The sequence below is a fragment of the Nelumbo lutea genome, chromosome 6 (genome assembly GCF_056320005.1).
Source record: "Nelumbo lutea isolate HS-2025 chromosome 6, American lotus-T2T, whole genome shotgun sequence".
In the NCBI taxonomy this organism is placed as follows: Eukaryota; Viridiplantae; Streptophyta; class Magnoliopsida; order Proteales; family Nelumbonaceae; genus Nelumbo; species Nelumbo lutea.
The window spans coordinates 21,653,510-21,675,625 of record NC_142689.1 but is presented as its reverse complement, the minus strand read 5'-3'; the positions used below and the strand labels follow the sequence as shown (position 1 = coordinate 21,675,625).

The 22,116-nt window shown below is 37.3% G+C and overlaps 2 pseudogenes across 1 annotated transcript; both read right to left on the bottom strand.

Moving 5' to 3' along the window:
* Window positions 1–220: 220 nt before the first annotated feature.
* Window positions 221–6,189, bottom strand: LOC148847864 (protein SRG1-like; annotated as a pseudogene). The gene is made up of 4 exons (XR_016101154.1): window positions 5,847–6,189; window positions 3,217–3,464; window positions 2,824–3,148; window positions 221–549 (listed from the first exon to the last, which is right to left on the bottom strand). The product of XR_016101154.1 is annotated as a protein SRG1-like (transcript).
* Window positions 6,190–10,205: 4,016 nt separating this feature from the next.
* LOC148847863 (protein SRG1-like) lies at window positions 10,206–17,632 on the bottom strand (annotated as a pseudogene).
* Window positions 17,633–22,116: the final 4,484 nt, after the last annotated feature.

Sequence of the window (22,116 nt, the reverse complement as noted above, 5' to 3'; positions counted from 1 at the left end):
AAAGCCAGAAATTCAAGGAGACCATTAATTTTCGTTTCAAATTTGAATATGGAAAGCACATTGAAGAACACCTCTATGTATTATGCTACCATTACAGTATAAGCTTAAACCATGCATACAGATGGATGAGCTATTGCAGATTTCAGAACACCATCAGTTGTGCCCTAGCAGCACTCTCTGAGACTTCACATGGAAATTAAAACAACAACAATGGCATAGGTTTTTGTTCAAATCATTATTTCTTTTGGTTTAGCTAGATCTTCACATATGACAGATCAGAACTCAAATATAGTTGCCTTAGTCATTTTGAACTCTCATGAGATCAAGGTTTGTTTTTCCATGGAGTTCCCGAGAAAAGAACTGTTTGAAGTATTCCTTGACCCCAATTCTACTGAACAATGATGGTGCATGTGGATTGACCGGGCTTGGTGCAGGGCCTATTTCTCCTTCAAGTTTTGGCCTATGAAATGCGGCGATTGAGATCCTTTCTTTCTCTGAGTTCACTGTTACTCGATGCTCAATGCTACGGTATGCTCCATTTGTTACAATCTATCATAACCAACCAATCAAATAAGAAGATTAGTGCAACTAGAATTGATTAAAGTATACACTCAAACTAGAAGACAATGATCAGTGCCCACAATTAGGGGTGTAACTTGGGCCGTGTTAGCCCAAACCCAACCCAAAAAAAGATTGGTTGGATTTGGTTTGATTGAAATTCACTTTAGCAAAGTCTTAAAAGGCTAAAGGTGTAGTTGAGTGTACATGAAAAAATCCGTTTTTCTCTTAGAAAAGATCTAGTTTTGAACTTGTCCCACATTGGAAAATTATAAGTTTTGTTTTCAGTATTTCAATAGGAGCTGATTTACACTCCTTAGAATTAGTAGATGAGAGTATGGGGATTCGATATCGCGCAATGTGCATGCACGTGTGTGTGTGGCGCAATGAGGCGCTTTAGAGGCGCACTTTGCTCGCCATTGATGAGATCAACAGTCACGATTCGATCGGGTGTGATCAAGAGGCACAATTCAAAGTTAACAGTCACCAACTGTTAACAACTTTTTAAACAGTCACAATGGTTGAAATTGTGACTGTTCAAGGTGTCTTCTCTAAACCAGCACCTACCTTTTCCTCATACCTCTTTACAAGTTATTTAAGGAGCATGAATCAGACTCCAAAAAACACAATTTCGAAATTCACTATCTCTCTCTCTCTCAGTCCGGTCTGCTACAGTCTCATAGAAGGTTTCTTTGGAGACTCTTCAACTTTGTTGGTTGCAGATTCTCGCCCAAGGCTCTGTTGTATCCTGGAAACGAATTTGCCTGTAACCTAACAGCAAACTCAGTAAAACTGAGTGGGGGCAAATAATGTTCTAAATACAGTGTCTTCAGATGCGCCTCAGAGCTTCTCCTCCTAAGTTACAGTGACCCCATCTTCACGAACAGTAATGGCCCAAAATGGTGAGGTATAAGTCTCAAGGGGTTGCTAGGCTTAAGCCTCAAAGTTTATAAATTGATAAAAATACCATATAATATACTAAGTTAGAATGATAGAAGAAGGTATAAATGTTTATAAAATAAAAGTTTATAGGCAATAACTTTCAATGGTTAAGCATTAAATAAAATAATAACAAAACAGCTAACAATTATAAACATTTTACATTTCATGTTTAAAAATGTAAAGTTCTCAAATAATTCAAATGACCAATTGGAAGAAAGGAAATATAGGAAGAATCATCCATATAATTGGATTTAAGATTTATGGTGGTCTATGCAAAAAAAAAAAAATCAATAAAAAGCAAATAAATCCATTAGGAAAAGAAATGAGAAAAATAATAAAACTAGGATGTTAGAATTAGAATAATAAGAAAAGTCACTTAATATATCCAAGAGAAACTAAGAACTTGATTGGCACATTTTGCATTGAATTCTCCAAAAGACCAAGAGAAACTAATAGAACTTGATTTCCTTAATTGGTTTTCATGTTTACTTTTTATTTATTTGGCACATAATTATTGAAGTGCTTCTTTCATATATTTTGAACTAAAAAAATGCATCAAATTGCTAAATAATCACCAATACTTGAGGCTTACACCTTTTTATCCCTTAAGATATGCCTAACGCCTCTGATAAAAGCTTAAGATATGCATTAAAGGCTTAAGCCGTGAGACAAAATCAGTATGCCTTACCTCAAGGTGTAAGCCTCACACCTTAAGGGTTAAGCCTTTTAAAACAATGAGTTTTAGGTTTTGGGTTGAAAAAATAAGTGATCCCAACTAGAACTCGAAAAGAACTAGATTTGAGGCCTTAGGCAACCCGATTCAAGACATTTGTATCCATAAAGACGTATTAAGGCAAATTTTTTCTAGAGTGAAATAAGTGTAACACTCCCAAAGCACATTAACTTTGATTTTGCACTAGGGGAGCAACTTGGGCTGGCCAAACCCAAGACTGAACTGATCCAAACCCAAGGCAAATTTGAGCTTTTTTACCATAGATCCAATTCTTAAGGTTGAGTACGACGGGTATAGTCCATACCCCAATCTAGTTGCAGAAAGGATTCGATCCCAAGTCATAGCTATGACCAGCAAGAGATCTTACCAACCAGCTGGTTGGCACCTTGCGTCTACCTTTTAAAATTAAGTCCTAACAGTCTTTCATCAACATAAGTGTTCCATTGTTCCCGTTAAGGAATGAATTTGATTAGATGATTATAGACATCTAAATGGCGTTGGTTTTCAGTGCGAGAAGGATGCATCAGACAAATGTGTTTGAGACTATATTGATAATCTTTTTATTTGATTAGCTTGTTCCTAGTTGTTACCTCCAAACAGTCCCCAATGTTGATTATGAAAGCATTTGGAAGAGGTTTCACTGGAATCCATGTCCCTTGCTTCTTAATCTGGAGGCCTTCCGTTTCATTTACTTGAAGGAGAATGGTCAGACCCCCAGCATCTGAGTGGGGTGTAACACCAATTACTAGATCTGGTTGAGGACATGGAGGATAGTAATTCATCCTCATTCCTTACATCCCATCTTCAAAAAACTCGGCCATCTCCTCGTCCTTCATTTTCAGAGCTTTTGCCATCTGCATTAACATACTCATAGCGAGCTTATTTATCTCCATAGAGTAAGCATCCAATGTCTCTCTGCTTGTTGAAAGAAAACATAAACAACTAAGTCAGTTTCAATTAGAGGAGAGAGAGAGAGAGAGGACCTGAAAGGAAGAGGGAGCTTAGGAAAGAGGTGAGGCTTCCTTAGGTGGGCGGGAAGGGTTGCAATGTAAAACGCATCTGCCCAATCGAGTTTCTGGTTCTCTGAGAACACAAAACCCTGCCCAAATCCCTCAATGTCCCCTGGTTTCTGCCAAAGCTGCTTCTTCTTTTCCATGGGAAGATTGAAGAATTCTTGGATCTCTAACTTTAACTTCTCCACCAGTGAAGAGCTTACTCCATGATTTACCAACTGCAAGCAGACATTTCATTGTTGGTGTATTACACTCAAAACAAACGTAAAATTTTCTTCAAACATTTGAGTGGGATAGAAAGAGTTATATATTATTCAAAATAAGTGGTCATGGCGAGTAAATTCGTTCCTCACTTTTGATAGATCATTAGTTATATATAGGGATGGCAATTGCACTAGATTTGGTCCAATCCGATCCTGTCCAATGTAAGTCCATTATAAATCGACCAGGTCCAATCCAGTTCAATGAATATTTTGAACCATTTTTTACAAGTCCAATCAAATCTAATAAATATTTTGGATCGGATTGGTCCAATTCTATATGTCTTGTTGGTCTATCCAATCCGTCCAAATTGATTTTGGACTAGATGGGGTCCAATCCAAAGCTGGTCCATTGACACACTTAATTATTTATTCATCCAATATAACTATAGTACACCAGTTAGAAATGTTGAGTTAAGGGTAGGAATGGCAACGGGGAGGGGCGGGGATGGGGAGCCTCTCCCCATCCCTGTTCCCGTCCCTATCCCCGTTAATGGGGATAAGGTTATCCCCATCCTCGCAGGGATCCCCATTCCTTGTGATTTTTTATAATGTTAACCATTTTGTTTTTATTTTTATTTTATTTAAAAAATAAAACAAAATAATTAAAATTCGCAGGGATACAATCCTATTATTTTATTTAAAAAATAAAACAAAATAATTAAAATTTACAATCCTATTAGAAAAGATTCAAACATATTCAACTATATTTTAAAAATATTAATATATAGATGTATATGTACATATATGCATATACAACGTATACATACATATATACATATATTAGTGGGGATCCCATAGGGTGGGGACATGCCCCATCCCCACTAACGGGGATAAAAATTTCCCCATCCCTGCCCCATTCGGGGTGGATCTCCACAGGGATCGGGAAATGGAAAAAACTGCCATCCCTAATTAAGGGTTTTATCCTATAAATGTCAAACTTGATGGACTTGAGGCATGATATGAACATTGGCCATGCCAGACAAGGTTTGATAGGGGGTGCAAGTTGGGTGGGTGGGGCAATGTATAAGATCAACCCAGGTCAGAATTGAGATTAAGGCTTGAACAAGGTTAAAGTCTGATCTGTGCAACATTGGTCCAACTTGCATTGAAATTTGATGCATTCCTGTTGCACTTGGTCCCGGTCTGGGCTTGAATTGGCTAATCAGTCCATTTTATATATGCATGCATACAAATGTATATGTATATATGTATATATGTGTACAGTCGGAAATAAACTTGTACTACCTAATGACTAGACTTAGGCTAAAAAATGTTAGGTCTGGGATCCAAATGTTGTGGTCAAGCCTGGCCTGAGCCCAAACTTGTGGACCAAGTCAGTCCGGGATCAGATTGGCAAGTCCACCTAAATTGCACCCCCTGGGTTTTGAGGACGCATGAGTTTTCCCTCCTTCCATTTTTTCAAATAATTTGAGGACGCGTGAGTTTGAGGACGCATGTGCTTTATTAATAAATTGATCAACAAAAATAAGACAAATGGTATTAGTTAATAACGATACAGATAGAGGGCATGCAATATTATTAGTTGTACAACATTAAAGCAAAAGAAGCAAGATTCCTTTTTTCCTCCTCTTTTCTTGAAATTCAAGAGAATTCAGAATTTTCTTGCACATTTCTCTTTCTCTCTGGCACTGGCATAAGGAATTAATAAATATCCAATAAATATTTTTCTATCCTGCCTGCACTGCCATGCCATGTGGAAGCCAACTAACAGTGCAAAGATGACTAAAACCATAGTTAGAAAATGGGGGAGGGATATTTACTAGTTACCACTTGTCCACTTGTGGATTGAAGGATTCTATCTTCTATGAGAAAACACTTTCATTCATATTCATATCGGATTCATGTTTTACACACCAGTGATGGAACAAGTGCTACTGACACCATTAGCCCGGATAAAATGCATGCAAGGAGAAACAAAAATTCCCAACCTGATCAGGATGACCCAGTATTTGATTTGACAGTTAGAATCAGTCCCAAACCAAACCGGAGAGACATTAGCTAGATCAACCTTGTAGAACTAAATGTAGGCTCTTTGGAGTTTGGATCAGCTGACCACAAGGCGCTATGGCTGCACAATGGAAGCATCTCTTGTATTTCATCTTGTCATTGGTGGGACTTGGCAATTTTGTGCACAGCAGTATGTGGCTAACATGCATGCATTTTGTGGTTAGAACTTAGAAGATCCAAACTCCATCATATATAGCATGGCCAATAGGTCTCTCACAACTCACAAGAGGAGACTCTCATGCACATTTTGCAGATGTCTACTCATCAAGCAACAAAGAAGAAGAAATGTAGGTAATGGAGGCGAAGTACCTGGAAAAATCCCCAATCTCTGCAAGCAGTGTCCAACTTCTTCAGCTGAGAGTCCATGGATTCATTATCAGAAAGTAAGCTTTGCATGTCAATAACTGGAATATTGGTGGGAAAAGATGAAGTGGTAATAGGGATGAATGGAGGGTCTTGGCCTGGCCGGACATATCGGGGTGGGACTGTGATCATGGGCTGTTTGGCCAACTCCTGGACACTAGGGACCAGGAGGGAACTTCCCAGCACCGCTGGTTGTTCTTCCAATTCCATGGTTTTTTGCAGAAGAAATTAAGGGGGAAATGGAGGAATCTCTTATATATCCTATACTTCAATTTGGGTTCATTGAATTGAAGAAATGACAAGAGAAGCTACCTTTGTTTATATCTTATTTCACCCTAGCAAAGTGTTGCTGTGTTACGTGTTACGGTAACACGTGGGCTTTTCCTTTTCATTCTTTTTTTATACTTTATCTAAATCAATCAAAAGAGGTTTTCACTTTTCACTACACAAAACAAGATACGTTTTGTTTTTTTGTAAATTCACCATTTTTTATGATTTAAAAATAATAATAATAATAATAATGAAGTCATTGAACAATGCCTTAAAGTTTATAATATATATATATATATATATATATATATATATATATATATGATTTGAACGTTTAATAAGCTTCCGCAATCCACCAATAAAAAGCTGTACCAATTTAATCGTTCAATAAAACTCTAAAAGTTTACGTATATAGTAAGGGTCCGTTTGGTTATTACTTGGAATCGGAATTGAAATGGTCTATTTTTATATTTTGTTTGATTCAGACAGGAATGAGAATGTGAATTAAAATCAATCGGAATGAGATTTTATTATCGAGGGAGGGGTAGGAAATGCCATTCTAGCAGGAATGAGGATGGGATTCTGGTTCCGCCCAATCAAATAGTTAGAATCGGAATAACCCATTCCCATTCTGATTCGAGACCCCTATTCCTGCAAACCAAATAGGGCCCTAGATATCCCATATCCCCAATGGCAGGAGAATGCGAAAAGTCTTAAAAAGAACCGTTTAATTAAGCTATTAGGTAAGGTTTCTAAATACCTTTTTATTTTTTAAGATGCCCCCACACGAAAGCCCATTGAGTTTGAAGAATGGACAAGCACAAACCCATCCATACCTCTATTGGATCATTAAGTAGAATTAAATTGATGAATGGATTATCCAATTAGCGTTTTTGTAAAGAAATCTTAACTTTTGTTTTTTGATACATCCGAAGTCAAATTTCCCAAAATGGGGAATGCGTTTAATTCTTGGCAGATGAATTGAACTTTGATTTGTGAGATGAGTTAAAATGAAATAGGGTTGGGAGAAGCAAAATCAAGTTGCATTTGTTTAAAAAAAAATCATTTCTTGTTTTTTTTTTTGTTTTTGAAACAAATCAAAATTATTGTTAAATAATTTCAAATCAGATGATTTTGATTTATTTTTAGAATTTGCAACAGAAGAAACAATTCACACATTCTAGAACACCCCGTAATTAATCAAATTCAAATAAAACATCTAGAAATGTTGTTCTCCAAACTGAATTTTTGTTTGGTTAGTTTAGATTTGGACAATTAGAACTTAAAATAGATGCCATTAACTATTATAGTTTTATAGTTATGAACTGTTGCAGATTTCCGAACGCCATTACATACACATATCAAAGTACACTCTAGCTTGCAATGGAAAACCACAATTGTCATGGCACAGTTTTAGTTTCGTGGTGGCCTTCGCCATTTTGAATTCTCATGAGCTCAAGGTTTGATTTTCCATAGAGTTGTCTGGCAAATATCCGTTTGAAGTATTCGTTGACACCAAATCTGCTGAACAAAGGAGGTACATTTGGGCTGATGAGGCTTGGTGCAGGACCTATTTCTCCCTCAAGTTTCGGAAGGATAACCCTCTCTCTCTCTCTCTCTCCTTCTTCCCCTTCATTTCTTTACTTTCCCTGTTTCATCACCGCCTTAAACTTGGCATCAACTCCTCCTCGTTTTTGTTTTTTTTCTCTTCTTCCTCTCCCTCTCTTTTCCTTGATCTAGAATATGATGGGGGTTGTAATGTTGGAATTTGATTGACAAACTCTAATGTGAAACAAACTTTGAAAAGTTCTGGTAATACTACACGTCTAGGGGTAGGAGAACACCACCGTCTCCACCTCCGGCCTCTCTCTCTCTCTCTCCCCCCTTCATCCCTTTTGTTCTTTCTCCCTTGTTTTGTCACCGACCAATGGAACCCTCCACCGGCCTCTCTCACTCCAACGCACCCAAGGCCAAGCTCTGAATTCCTCCACCGTATGCCGCCTCCCCAAACTCTTCCAGCAATCCAGACTGGAGTCGCCAAGCTGGGGGTTTTAAAAGGGCTATTTTAGTTTCCGTCTTCACCCATCCAATATTCTCAAACAAGAAATCATACGTTTTGGGGCTTTAAACCCAATTTTCGCACCACACACAGTCAGGGCCCTAGCTGTAGGAAAGGTAAAAACTTAAATTCAATTTTTCCGTCCAGATTTAACATGATGGCAAAGCAATTGTCTAAATAGTAAGGGTACAAAGCTAATTTGGCAAATAGTAGGGATGGTTTAAGGAATTTGTCCATTAAATAATTCTCCTCCTACCTCTATTCTCTTTCTTATACCCATCATTCTACTTTCAATTTTACCTCACACCAACAAAATGAGAGCATGACACAATTAAAACTAAACAAAAGTAAATTAGACTTCACACCCATCCTAAGAAATTCATATCACAAACAAACTAAGGCTTAGTTTGAAAGAGTACAAATACAAATATATAGAGTGCAAAACCTTACATTGTGTATTATTAGTAATTATGCGTATGCGTTGCATGTGAGAACTTTTTTTTATATTAATTACTTGAATTTTAGATATATTATAGTTAAGATAGATATTAAAAATTAACAAAAGTAATAATATGATTAAAAATAAACTTAAATGCTCGTAGCAAATAACAACTATTATTATTATTATTACTATTATTATTATTATTGTTGTTGTTGTTGTTGTTGTTATTATTAAATTTTGTATTGCATTTTTATCATAAATAAAAATAACTTTTATTTTAAAAAATATTTTTATTTTATATGATGGATATATAACATCAAAAATGTTCTCAAATGTTTTTGACAAAATTCTATACATTTTCATTTTTGGTGTTATATCTTTTCTTAAATATTTATTATTCAATTATGATATCATGAGTTTCTTCGAAAAGTTGGATATTAGTTTTAAATTAGGCAAAATTATAATCGGAGTTGACTGTACATTTAAAATTAGACTACAAGTTGGCCCATAAACCAACAAAACTCTGATAACTAACTCTACATTTCAAATTATAAAAACCCTCACCATGCTATCAGAGGCTTATGTGATTGTTGCCAACATTGGACTCTTAATCCATATTGGACACAACAAAAAGTTTATACCAAAGTTGCCATTTAATGTCGGGCGATTGGAAAATAAAAAAAAGGGTTTTTAGTTTCTCACTCTCTCACTCACTCTCTCTCTCTCTCTCATACTCATTTTTTTTTGTTCAACGATTGTGTGATTTGAAAATAAACCAAAATGGTTTTTGGTTTCTATACTTTGTGAGATGAGTGAACATGAAGAAATAGGGAATGAAGTTGGGGGTAGGGGTGTAAATGGGATAGGATTTGGTCCAATCCGATCCAGTCCAATGTGAGGTGCAATCGAATCCAATGAATATTTTAGATCATTTTGGACCGGTTCAATTCAATGTTTGGACTGTCCAATTTGCTCAAATTTCTTTTAATTTAGATGAGTTCTAAACCAAACCTGGTCCATTGATACCTATATTCTTATTTCCTATCAATGGACCAGATATTGGCTCAATGCAACCCAATCCATATATAAATTCATTGCTGATAGACCAGTTCCAATCCAATCCGAAAAACATTTTAGACCATTAAATTAGGACTAGTCCAATTCAATTTGTCTTATTAGTCCATCCAATCCATCCAAATTGATTTTAGTTTGGATGGGGTCCAATCCAAAACTGATTCATTAACACCCTAGTTGGGAGAAGCAAAATCAAGTTGTTTTTGTTTCAAAAAACAATTCTTGTTTTTTTCAAAACAAATCAGAATAATTGTTAAACAATTTGAAGTAAGATGATTTTGATTTATTTTTAGAATTTGCAACATAAGAAACAATTGATATTGTAGAACAACCCCTAATACAAAGTCTTTTATTAATCGAATAAAACATCTGAAAATGTTGCTTTCCAAACTGAATTTTAATTCCAGTTATCATTTCCTTTATTTCAGCTTTCTAGTGATCTTTACGTTTGGCAGAAGACTCAAATGTCCTGGTCTTTTCCATTTGAAATTCTCATGAGCTCAAGGTTTGATTTTCCATAGAGTTGTCGAGCAAAGAAGCGTTGGTAGAATTCCTCGACCCCAATAGTTTTGAACAAGGGAGGTGCATTTGGGCTGATGAGGCTTGGTGCAGGACCGATTTCTCCATCAAGCCTTGGATTATGGAACGTGGCAATTGAGAGCCTCTCTTTCACTGAGTTTACTGTTGCCCGGTGCTCAATGCTGCGATATGCCCCATTTGTTGCAATCTGCCAGAACAAACACACATCCAAATAACGAGTTTAGTAGAACTAAATTGGGTGATAATACATGCCTGGCCACTCGCCCGTGACCACCAGCATTAAGCACTGTCTCATGAACTGCACCTGCTTTATGCTTCCTGCACCTTCATTGATTTTGTGACAGGTATGCATATAATGGGACACCTATGGAAATGCACAATACTGTAACAATGCTGAATTCAATCAAATGTTCTAAGGCTCAATTTGAAAGGGGGTATAAATACAAATATGTAGAGTGCAAAACATTGCATTCTGTCTTATTTTGAATACATTTATACTGTATATATTTGTATTTATATTCTTTCCAAATTGAACCTAAGGAGTGAATTTGATTAAATGATTATGATCATCCAAATGGGTAGGAGTCACTTTTCTAAACCCAATATCCTACACTTGTGCCTTACACCAAGCCATACACGCAAAGCAATGATAACCAGATTTTGATGAATTTTTTGTTGCCAGTGTATACCACAATGTAAGGTCTAAGTATAGGAGATCCAGATTGGATAAAAGAATATGAGGAATAGGCCAGCCTCATGGTTTATCCATTGATAGTCTTCAGGTTTTTGGCTCTTGATTATGTTTAGCTTGTTTCTAGTTGCATTGTTACCTCCAAAGAGTCCCCAATGTTGATTATGAAAGCATTTGGAAGTGGTTTAATTGGAATCCATGTCCCCTGTTTCTTGATCTGGAGGCCTTCCGTTTCATTTACTTGAAGGAGAATGGTCAGGCCCCCAGGATCTGAGTGGGGTGTAAGACCGATCACTAGCTCTGGTTGAGGACATGGAGGATAGTAGTTGATCCTCATACTTTGCAATCCATCATCAAAGAAATCGGTCATCTCCGTATCCTTTATCTTCAAAGCTTTTGCCATTTGCAATAAGATACTCATTGCGAGTTTGTTCATCTCTATAGAGTAAGCTGAAAGAAGGGTAGGATCCATCTAATGGACGCCATAAAGGTTGCGGAATGGGTGGGCGAATTTCAAATATTTCCTACCTTCTCTCAACTGGGAATCATATTCCCTAAATTTAGAATACAATATTCAAGGATCCTACTTAAACCATAATCAAACCAGATCTGTACCAAAAGATAAATGGGAGGAATATACCTGATCCGGAGAAGCAGTATCTCCCAAAGTTGGTGTTCACGCCCAAAAAATGCTCCAAGATCCGTTCCTGCTGAAGATGACACAGCTGTGAATGGAACAGAACCAACAGGGTGCGTCCTACACACTGGATCCTTCACAAGAATCCTCTGGAAGTATTAAACACTGAATCCTTCTCAGTCTTTCTTGCAAGACTGATGTCAAGAACAGATTTCTTGACTTTCTTCTCTGCAAAGATCTAATCTTGCAATGGCAGATGGCGGCGGCAGGAGGAGATTTCCAAAAAAAAAGGCTGAACTGTTTTCTGTTTTTCTGGAGAGTATGAATCAGATCAGATCTAAATTCGCAGGAGGTATCCTATACCTCTTCAAGGTGGTTCGAAATCTCCTCCTTTCTTCTTGATTAAGAAACCTCCTTTTTAGGAGTTATCCCAATCCAAATCAGTATTTGTATAGGGGATAATCTTAATCCCTTTTGCAGATAGAGTTAGCTTACTCCTGATCTTATCAGGAGGTTACCAGATTCAAATCTAATTTGAATTTGGTCTCTAAGAGTGGATAAGGCTAAAGGCCCAATCCTTTTACTAACTTTAATCTCAAATTCGCCCCAAGGATGGGTGATCATATCAGCCCACCTCGAAATGGGCTTTTGGCCCATTAAGTGTTCAGTGTCTAATTACTTTCCAATCTACTGCCCAGTTGGGCTTCTTTGTATGGCGTGGGACCCAAGCATTGATCTACACACCAGCCACATGGGTTCGGCCCAGCCTTTAATACAAGGCCCAGCCGAATTCACTGAAAAACTCAATGAACCCCTTGAGTCCATCATATGGACCCTATGGGCCCAACACTTACATTAAGTGGTCCCTGGGCCAAGCCATCTTATAAAAACCCAGGGACTGTGGGCAGGTGCAAGATTAGCCCATCAGGTATTTTCCTCAATGGTCTTACACTTAACCTCTCAGCCCTTAATGATCATGCACTGCCCGACAAGAGAGGACCTCTCCCTCGGCTGCAAGGAACAGTGCCGCACTCTCCTCTCACATGGATCCCGGGAATTAAAACCATTTGCAAACAATTCGAAACCGAACATATATATATATATATATAAATATATTAATTTTGCAAAACAAAATTTCAACGATTGAAATCAACTACCGGCAGTTTGGTTTCCATCAGAGAGAGTGCATTCCCGATCATTACCCTTTGTCCGACAAAGTGGCTGATTCTGTCACTATGATCACCCACTCAGATGAATTCTCAAACTGCCCCAACATACCCAGGTTTTGATCCCCGCTAAGGATCTCACTGATTGGCATATCAAAGGCAGCCTGATCCAACACCTAGTGAAATGTCATAATCGAGTCTAGGGGTCAGGTGTAACTTTCCAGTTTTGCCCATCTATCTCCAAGGTCCAGGGCAATACTGGAAATCTGGTCCGGTTCAAGGATTCAAGTAATCCCATACTACATGTGCCTCGGGTCTTACCCTGATGGCTGAGACAGGCCATCCCAACACTTGGTGGCACACCAGTATCAGCCTTGGCAGGATAAATCTCCCCAGACTTATCCAACGGCTGTGAACATTTAAAACTAACATGAGTCTCTATAAATGTCCAGTTTTAGGGTTTTACACAGAATTAAACCAAACAACATGAATCAAACATGCATTTTATTTATTTCCACTAAATAACAAAAGTACATCAAATCAGATTGAAGCTAAGGGCATACAAAACTGTCTAACATAAGCATCCAAGGTGTCCCTTCATGTTGGAAGCAAACAAAATCAATTGAACAAATTAGAAATTATTGGAAATTGAGAGAGAGAGAGATTACATGAAAGGAAGAGGGAGATTAGGAAATAGGTGAGCCTTCCTCAGATGGGTAGGAAGGGTCACAATGTAAAACAAGTCTGCCCAATCGAGTTTCTGGTTCTCTGATAACACAAAGATGTGCCCAAATCCCTCAACTTCTCCTGGTTTCTGCCAAAGTTTCTTCTTCTCTTCCATGGGAAGATTAAAGAATTCTTGGATTTGTAACTTTAAGTTCTCCACCACTTAAGAGCTTACTCCATGGTTTACCAACTGCATGTAGACATTTCATGGTTAGTGCATTGTAGTTGAACTAAAAATAGTTTTGGGTGGGTTAGAGAGAGTGATCATATGAAGCTGGGCCGTTGGGCCTCAAGAGTTGCTCACCCTCCTCTCTCTCTCTCTCTCTCTCGTTGATCTTTTTAGTGGTTCTTTGGAATTGGGATTTGCTCTTCACACCAATCTAACAGACACATTCCACCATGTATTAGGAACATCTCCCCTAAATAACGATATACAAGTATGGGTGATGTTCTTGATGTGCTTTTATTGTGATAGAAACTAGGGGTGAGCAAATGGGTACGTTCTATCCAGAATTGAATGGAACTGACCTCAAATCGGCCTTGAATCGACCTTACCCAATCTATTATAGGGTAGTGCCTGGCTTTAAATTCTTGGAACTGACCTCAAACCGGCCCTGAACCGAACTTACCCAACCTGTTATAGGGTAGGGTCTGGCTCCAAATTCTTGAAACTGACCTCTACTCAGCCTGGTTCCAAGGTCTAGGGGTTTATCCTACCTGAACCAACCCAATAAACTGGCCTTTGGAACTTGCCTTGAAATAAACCCTAAAATACTTCTGGGATGTGAATATTTGAACCCAAGCGTTCATGGTTACAAAGGCCATGGTGTTTCACTTGACCAATGAGTTACATAAGTGATTTGATTGGTTGTTTCCATTTTAATATTTGAATGTGTAAAATAAGTATTGTAAAAGGTAATATTTGCAAAATTTAAATTTAATTTATGAGTTTTTAACCATATAATGATAATCTACATATTAAGTTATCCAATTTAATCAATAAAGATAACATAAGTTTTAAATTATACATTATGTTTATTAAAGATCAAGTTTTTAAGGATGTGTTTGGAAATGATGCGGATAAATGAATATTTAGAATGTAAAACGGTTCATATAAATTGCAAAGTTGGGTAGTTTTGCACTAACAAATTTACATTTGTAGTAAACAGACTTGTAGCTATAATGGATGCAAACATGAATTTCAATAAAACATGTTTTTTATCAAAAGCCCACTTGCATGCAAGTTTACTTCTTTTTTATTGATGTGCTTTTATATCTTATTATCAATGTAAATATGCATTGGTATGTCATTTGTCAATGCATAAATGTAATGTTGCCAAAACAGGCAAAAGAAAATAAAATTCCCATTTATCAAATATAAGATGGTGTTCGAAAGCGTAGGCATTTATTAGGACCGATTTTCAAGGAAAAATGCCCATGCTTCCAAGACCTGTTTTCACAAAAAAAAAAAAAATGCTTTAATTTTGTTTGGGAGTGTTTCTGCCACGTATGTAGTGAGCAACACTATGCTGTTTGGTAAGGTGATTTTCATCATCGTTTTTCATGTATATGCTCACAAGTAAACACCAATCGCCAATCAGTCAACCATTGGGGGAAACGGTTCATCGATGCATGAAACGCCAAATTTAACGTTTCATGCATCGATGGGGTCCCAACTTACAAGGCATGCCCATTTTTTCAATAAACGCCTGAACCAAACAATGAAATATATGAACATTTATTGAAACACCTATATGAATCCAATGTGACACCGTTTTTTGAAAACGGCCACGGTACTAAACATATCAAGTCCATATGACCGGAGCCTTTATGCATCATTTTGGCAGGGTATATAGAGGTTTGTTTTTTTATGCTTCTTTTAAATTACATCCCTTTCAAGGTATTGTATAAATTACATCCTTTTCACCCTAGCGGAATGCATCGATATTTTGAACCTTTATTTTTTTGTAATTGAGAGGGGAAATTCTTAGGGCCCATGATGATGAATTTGTGCTCAGTTAATATAATAGAGGCATGGGCTGTTTAGCTCACAACACTTGATAGATCCTCAGCTATCCCTCCATTATAACTACAACACACCATTTAGGAAGTCAGATTAAGGGAACAATATTGGCTGTCTAATTTCAATAGACCGGGCTGTGTAGATGGCTCTTCCACATGACCCAGTTAGTTAATACACTCCTTGTAATTAGGGGTAGATTCGAGTTGTAATTAGGGGTAGATTCGAGCTGGGCTGAGCTGAATAGTACAAGGTTTGAGATTGGCTTGAAACTGTTTTATAAGGATCAAGCTCGAGTTTAATTTTGAGAAAAATGTTTTATAAAAATAAAAAATTATATGTAAAATATATTTTTTTATATTTAAAAATTTAAGAATGATAATATTTTTATTATATATATTATTTTCTATAATCTTATTTTATACACACACACACACACATATATATATATATATATATTCAAGCCGGCTCACGAACCTCACAAGCCAAATTTTATTAGGCTCGAACTCGGCTCATTTCCTAATCGAGCCTATGAATTGGGCTTGAACTTGGTTCGAAGCTCGGTTGAAACTAACCCAAGCCGAACTTGAATAGCTCTGAAAAGCCCGGTTCGTTGCCACCCCTGCTTGTAACAGTATAGTTGAACTAATGCGCCATACGATAAAAGCCCTGTTCAGCCCAGGCTGTCAAATGTGCACAGCAAAAGTTCTCTCCAAATTTAAAAATGCTGTGTGATCATGAGCCATTTTTTGTCAGACTTGATATGGGTTTTGCTCAACCTGAACCCAACCAAAGGTGTTCAACTATAGGTGATCACAAGTGACCCACAAAAGAGAGACCCATTGAAGCAATAAACTGTATGATCATGAATGCAAATCTATATGTGTTAGGTGTCAACAAATTAGTTAGATGGACCATCATGGTCGTCCAACTTAATATCTGGATTTTGGACTACTTATGAACAGCTTAAATCAATGTGCTTTATTGAATCCTTTTAACGAATGAGTAACTAAACTAAATTGATCATCAAAGATACATCAAATGGTAGCAGTTCATAACCATAGAAATAAAGGGTTTACAATGGCTATGCTCGAATAAGCTCAGGATGGGGAAAGAATTCAAAGCAATTTTAAACCCTAAAGTGCATTGTGCTTTAGGGTTTTGAAAACACAAATCCTCAAGTTTATCCAAACACAACTTTGATTGTCAAACATTAAAGCAAAAAGCAAAAAGGATCAAGCAAAATTCATTTTTATCTTCTTTTTTCTTTTAGAGAAGAAAAACTCTGAATTTGCTTAATTCTCTCTCTCTCTCTCTCTCTCTCTCTCTCTCTCTCTCTCTCTCTCATCTGAATCTTCTTCCCACAATTATCAACACCTATCCACAAGACACTACAACCACAATTAGGAATACCTCTCATATTTGTATGTTATCATTCATGGGGAGATATATCTGGGTAGAAAATCCAAACTTGGCCAGTAGGTCTCACCATTCCCTGCCAGCAAAAACTTGCACAGGCTCTGCTGCACGTTGGGAATACTAACTGCCCTTATAAATTTAACATACATGTACAAAAAATATTCCCAATATACGATAGGATGCTATGTTGGCAAAGTTTTTGCTTGAATATGACTTCTACTTGAGGAACAAAGAAAAGGAAACGGCTGATTCCAAACAAGCTTCTAAGTATGATATATATGCATCTATAATGAAATTAATTTATGGAAAGGTAATATATAGTGGCAGATAACCTGGAAGAAACCCCAATCTCTGCAAGCAGTATCTAATTTGGCCAATTCCGAGTCCATGGATTCACCAAAAATTAAGTTGTGCATGTTGATTACCGGGACAGTGGGAACTGATGAAGAATTGGAAATAGGGATGATTGGAGGGTATTGGCCTGAACGGATGTATCGGGATGGGACTGTGATCATAGGCTCTTTGGCCAATTCCTGGACACTAGGGACCCGGAGGGAGCTTCCAAGCACCGGTGGTTGTGCTTCCATGGATTTGCAGAAATCAGGTAGAATGGGTGAAGCTCTTCCCACAGTTCTAATCTTTTGAATTGATAAAACGAGAGGTTAAGAGAAGCTAGATTAAATCTCCTTTTTCCTGTTGGGTGTGTTACGATCGACTAATACATCTGATTAGTCATCACTTATAATGATTTTTTCTTTTTCCTTTTTAGTTTTTGTTTATTCTGAACCCTGTTGGAAAATAAAAACATTGTATCTGGACTGCTCCCTCAATAATTTTGAGGCCTAGCATGTAAACAAAAATGTGTCTCCATCATCTACATTTTCTGGAATTATTGAAGAAGATAAACCCTCTTTAATTTCTTTTCTTTCATTATGAAGGATACAAAAATGTGTCTCCATCATCTACATTTTCTGGAATTATTGAAGAAGAAAAACCCTCTTTAATTTCTTTTCTTTCATTATGAAGGATACAAAAATGTGTCTCCATCATCTACATTTTCTGGAATTATATAAACCCTCTTTAATTTCTTTGCTTTCATTATGAAGGATACAAAAATGTGTCTCCATCATCTACATTTTCTGGAATTATTGAAGAAGACAAACCCTCTTTAATTTCTTTTCTTCCATTATGAAGGATGAAACGCTTGGAAATCCATAAACCAAATTTCAACTTAAATTGATGGCTCTTGGGTTTCTGATTTTAAAATGTCTCAAAGCTTAACGACCCTCCTAGAGAAGACAGTACTCCTCAAAGTTAAAAGACATATTAACATCAAGAAGTTTGCTATTGAGCACAGTACATATATCATGTATCCAAATATGCAGAAAACTCAAATATCGTTGCCTTTGCCATTTTGAATTCTCATGAGCTCAATGTTTGATTTTCCATGGAGTGCTCGAACTAAGAACCGTTTGTAGAATTCCTTGACCCCAATTCTGCCAAACAATGCTGCCACACTTGGGCTGATCAGGCTTGATGCAGGACCTATTTCTCCTTCAAGTTTTGGGCCGTGGAATGTTGCAATCGAGAGCCTCTCTTTCACTCAGTTTACTGTTGCCCGATGCTCAATGCTGTGATATGCTCCATTGTTGCAATCTGTTGTATAATAAAGCAAACACAACCAGATTGTAAAAAGTAGAAAAAAAAAATGAATTTGATTACCAAGAAATTTTATGGAGGGTGATTTTGAGCCCCAGACCCCAGTGAGTTTTGTGTATAAAAGCCCTAAAAAAGGGGATGTTGTGTTAGGGGACATACCGGTGGTCGTAATAGGGAAGAGGATTGGCTCAAGGTAGTTGATATCAATTTTGGAAGATCCAATCAAGTTGACGAGGAGAATACAATCTAGTTTATTCAAATGTTGAAATGGATGAACTTCATTCAAAGGAAAAAAGATTAGATGTTAATGAATTGAGATGATTTAGTGTTATGATTCAAAGTCACTTCATTAGAAGGCCACTAATAATCATCAAGTGAAAATGTCTAACATGTTTCTGCAAGGACTAAAATCAAAGATAATAAAATGGACACTCAAGACATGGATTCAAAAATTAGTGAAAGACTAGACGATTGTGAAGGGGAGGACACTAGTTTAGGTCAAGGCTTTATAACTATATGAAGGAAAAAAAAAATTGGGTCGCAAATACAAAGATAACTTGCAATCAAATATGCCTTTGGATCCGTGCATAGATCATCAAGACCCAATAAAGTAATTCACATCAGCGCCCCACAAGGGATGCCCCACAATGCACATCATCCGGAGATGTTTACAATACAAGGTCGAGATGTGCTGTGGGGCATTATGGGGCGCTGATGTGAACTCCCAATAAAGGTTTATCACCCACTTTATTCCCATTAATAGCTTATGTACTTTTTATTTTCGATATAAAGGTAGAAGATAATGACTTCATTAGTCTAAAATCTCAAATACCTCAATTGGAAGCTAGACGGGGCAATTAGACCTGTTCATGGGCCCGATGGCCTGGCTCGCACCCCAATCGGGCTTGGTCATGTAATTAGGCCCGCATGCCTGACCTCGGGCCTAACACAATAAGCCCAACTGTGTTACAGGCCGGGCTCGAGATTTGTCAAAAAAGCTCGGCTCGAGCCCGGCCCGGCCCGACTCAACATTATATATTTTATAAAATACATAATATGTATTTTATATATTATATAAAATATATAAATAATATAGTATTTATTGAAATATATATTTATAATTTAATATATACATTTTTTATTTTTTCTTTATAATTTCTTTCTCTCTATTCAGCCACTTCAGTAGTAGTAACAACATGGGCTAAATTTCGGGCTAGGGCCCAGGCCTGGGCTTTGGGCTTTTTATGAGGGTTGGGCTCGGGCCCAAGTTGTAGGCCCGATGGTCGGGCCGGGCTTGAGCTCGGGCCTTAGAAAAATCTGTTAATACAGAGTGAAAGCCCGGCCGGGCCCGGCCCATAAACAAGTCTAGTGGCAATTTCTAAAAAATTCCTAGTAAAGCCCACAACCCACTACCAAGCTATAGCTTCCCATCATTCAAACACATGGCCCTCTCATTTTTCTAGAAAACTAGAAACATGGCATTTTCTGAAAAAATCCTAGTAAACTCCACAACCCACTACCAGGCTACAGCTCCCCACATTCAGACACATGGGCTTCTCATTTTTTTGGAAAGCTAGACACATGGTATTTAGAAGTTGCTCCTAAAGCCTACAACCTACTACCACCATTTTCAATCCATTCCTAAAAAAATGCAAAAGTGGTTATCCACAACCATTTTCAGTCCATATTCTAATAATTATTGAAAAGCTATTTTTTAAAATAAATGTTTTTTGAAATTTTAATAATTATTTAAAATATTAATAAATATAAATTTAACATTATTGATTCCATAATATAAATTTATCATTAATGAATTTAGTATAGTGCCATTCACTAGTTAATATTTAAATTAATAAAAATAAAATAATTCAAAAGTGAAAAATATTTTTTATTAATTTTCCATTTATTGATTTGTAAGCTTTGGATGAAAAGCCTATAGTTGCATTGACATCATAAAGAAAAATCATGTGGAATGGTCCCCATGGAACATGGATGGGGATAACATTGTCCCCATCGGCAATGGCAGTGATAGGGATTTTGTAGGGTGCTCACCCTACTTAAAGCTGGCAATTTTTTACCCAATCCATCTGATCTGGCCCACCCACCCACTTCCAAACCCAACCATACCCACTCATCTCTCATGTGGGTTAATGTGGGTCAAGCAACCCATTAGGGTCAAGGAAAGAGGGTCAGGGTGGGTTGGGTCAAGGATATCATATGGTCATGTCAAGGTTTAGGGGAAATTGGGAAAAGACTTCGAATCTATTGCTCGAAATTTGAATCTCCCAAGAGCTTCGTTCTGCAATACTTCAGCATCTGTTTGTCATCTATGTCATTGCTCCAGAAAACGACGACACATCAGCACCATGTCGAAAAAATGATGTTCTAAGAAACGTTTGTTTATTTGAAACCGTTTTCCCATAAAAAACGGTGCTCCAAGCCATGCCTTAGAAATCGAGAAGGCGTGGTTTGAAGCAATGCCGAATTTGACGTTTTTTCATATTGAAGCTCGTTTTATTGCCGAGGAAAACCTAATGTGGCAGCGACGCGAACTTCCTAAATGAGTACCAGTGCTGAAAACAGACACACTAGTACCAAACAGAAAGTATCGTTGTTTCTCTCGGAAACGTCTTACCTAACATCAACGTTTCAAAAAACAAAAGACACTCTTTTTTCTGCCAACCCACACATCAACAGCAGCGTGCTGTATCTCAGCATCGATGCCAAACATATACCTAGTCGAACGATGCCACCTCGCGCAGTGAGAGCAAGATGACCGTCCACCACCCAGAAACCACCAAATCTCAGTACTTTATTTAAATCAGGCCCATCGTTGATTGCTGAGAATCATTCATTGTCCCAACATTCGGCGATTCTCCATCAAGAAAACCACTGGTTTGCTGATCGTCGGAAGTGGAGAAATGTTGTCGGTAATTGATTTCTCTCTAGTATATACACGTAGATAACGCCGATGGCATCTGATTTGCTCCATCTCTCCTCACTCGAAGTTGATGAAATGATGTTGTACAACTGTTGTGAGTGATCTTTCTAGGAATTTGTTCATTGTTCATACAATTGGAGAGAGCGAAGGAGCCGAAGCCCTTCAAGCACTGAGGATCGTCCTAGAGAATCCAAACCTTAGATTAGGTTTTTCTTTGGGTATTTCATGTCACACTACAGGGAAAATTCAAACTAGGTTTTTCTTTGGGTATTTCATGTCACATTACAGGGAAAATTCAAACTAGGTTTTTCTTTGGGTATTTCATGTCACATTACAGGGAAAATTCAAACTAGATTTTTCTGGGTATTAAATGTTGGTACACATTTTCAGAAGTCGTTAAATGAACTCTCTTGAAGATCAATAAAGATAATCTATTTTCAATGTTTTTGTTTCATTCCAATGTAACTCATTGCATCTTCCAAATCTAGTTAATTCTCAAGGTCTGTCGATTCTTCTCCCAAGGTAATTAATGTCAGCCCAAGTCCAATGTAAGTCGGTTCACCTTCAACCGA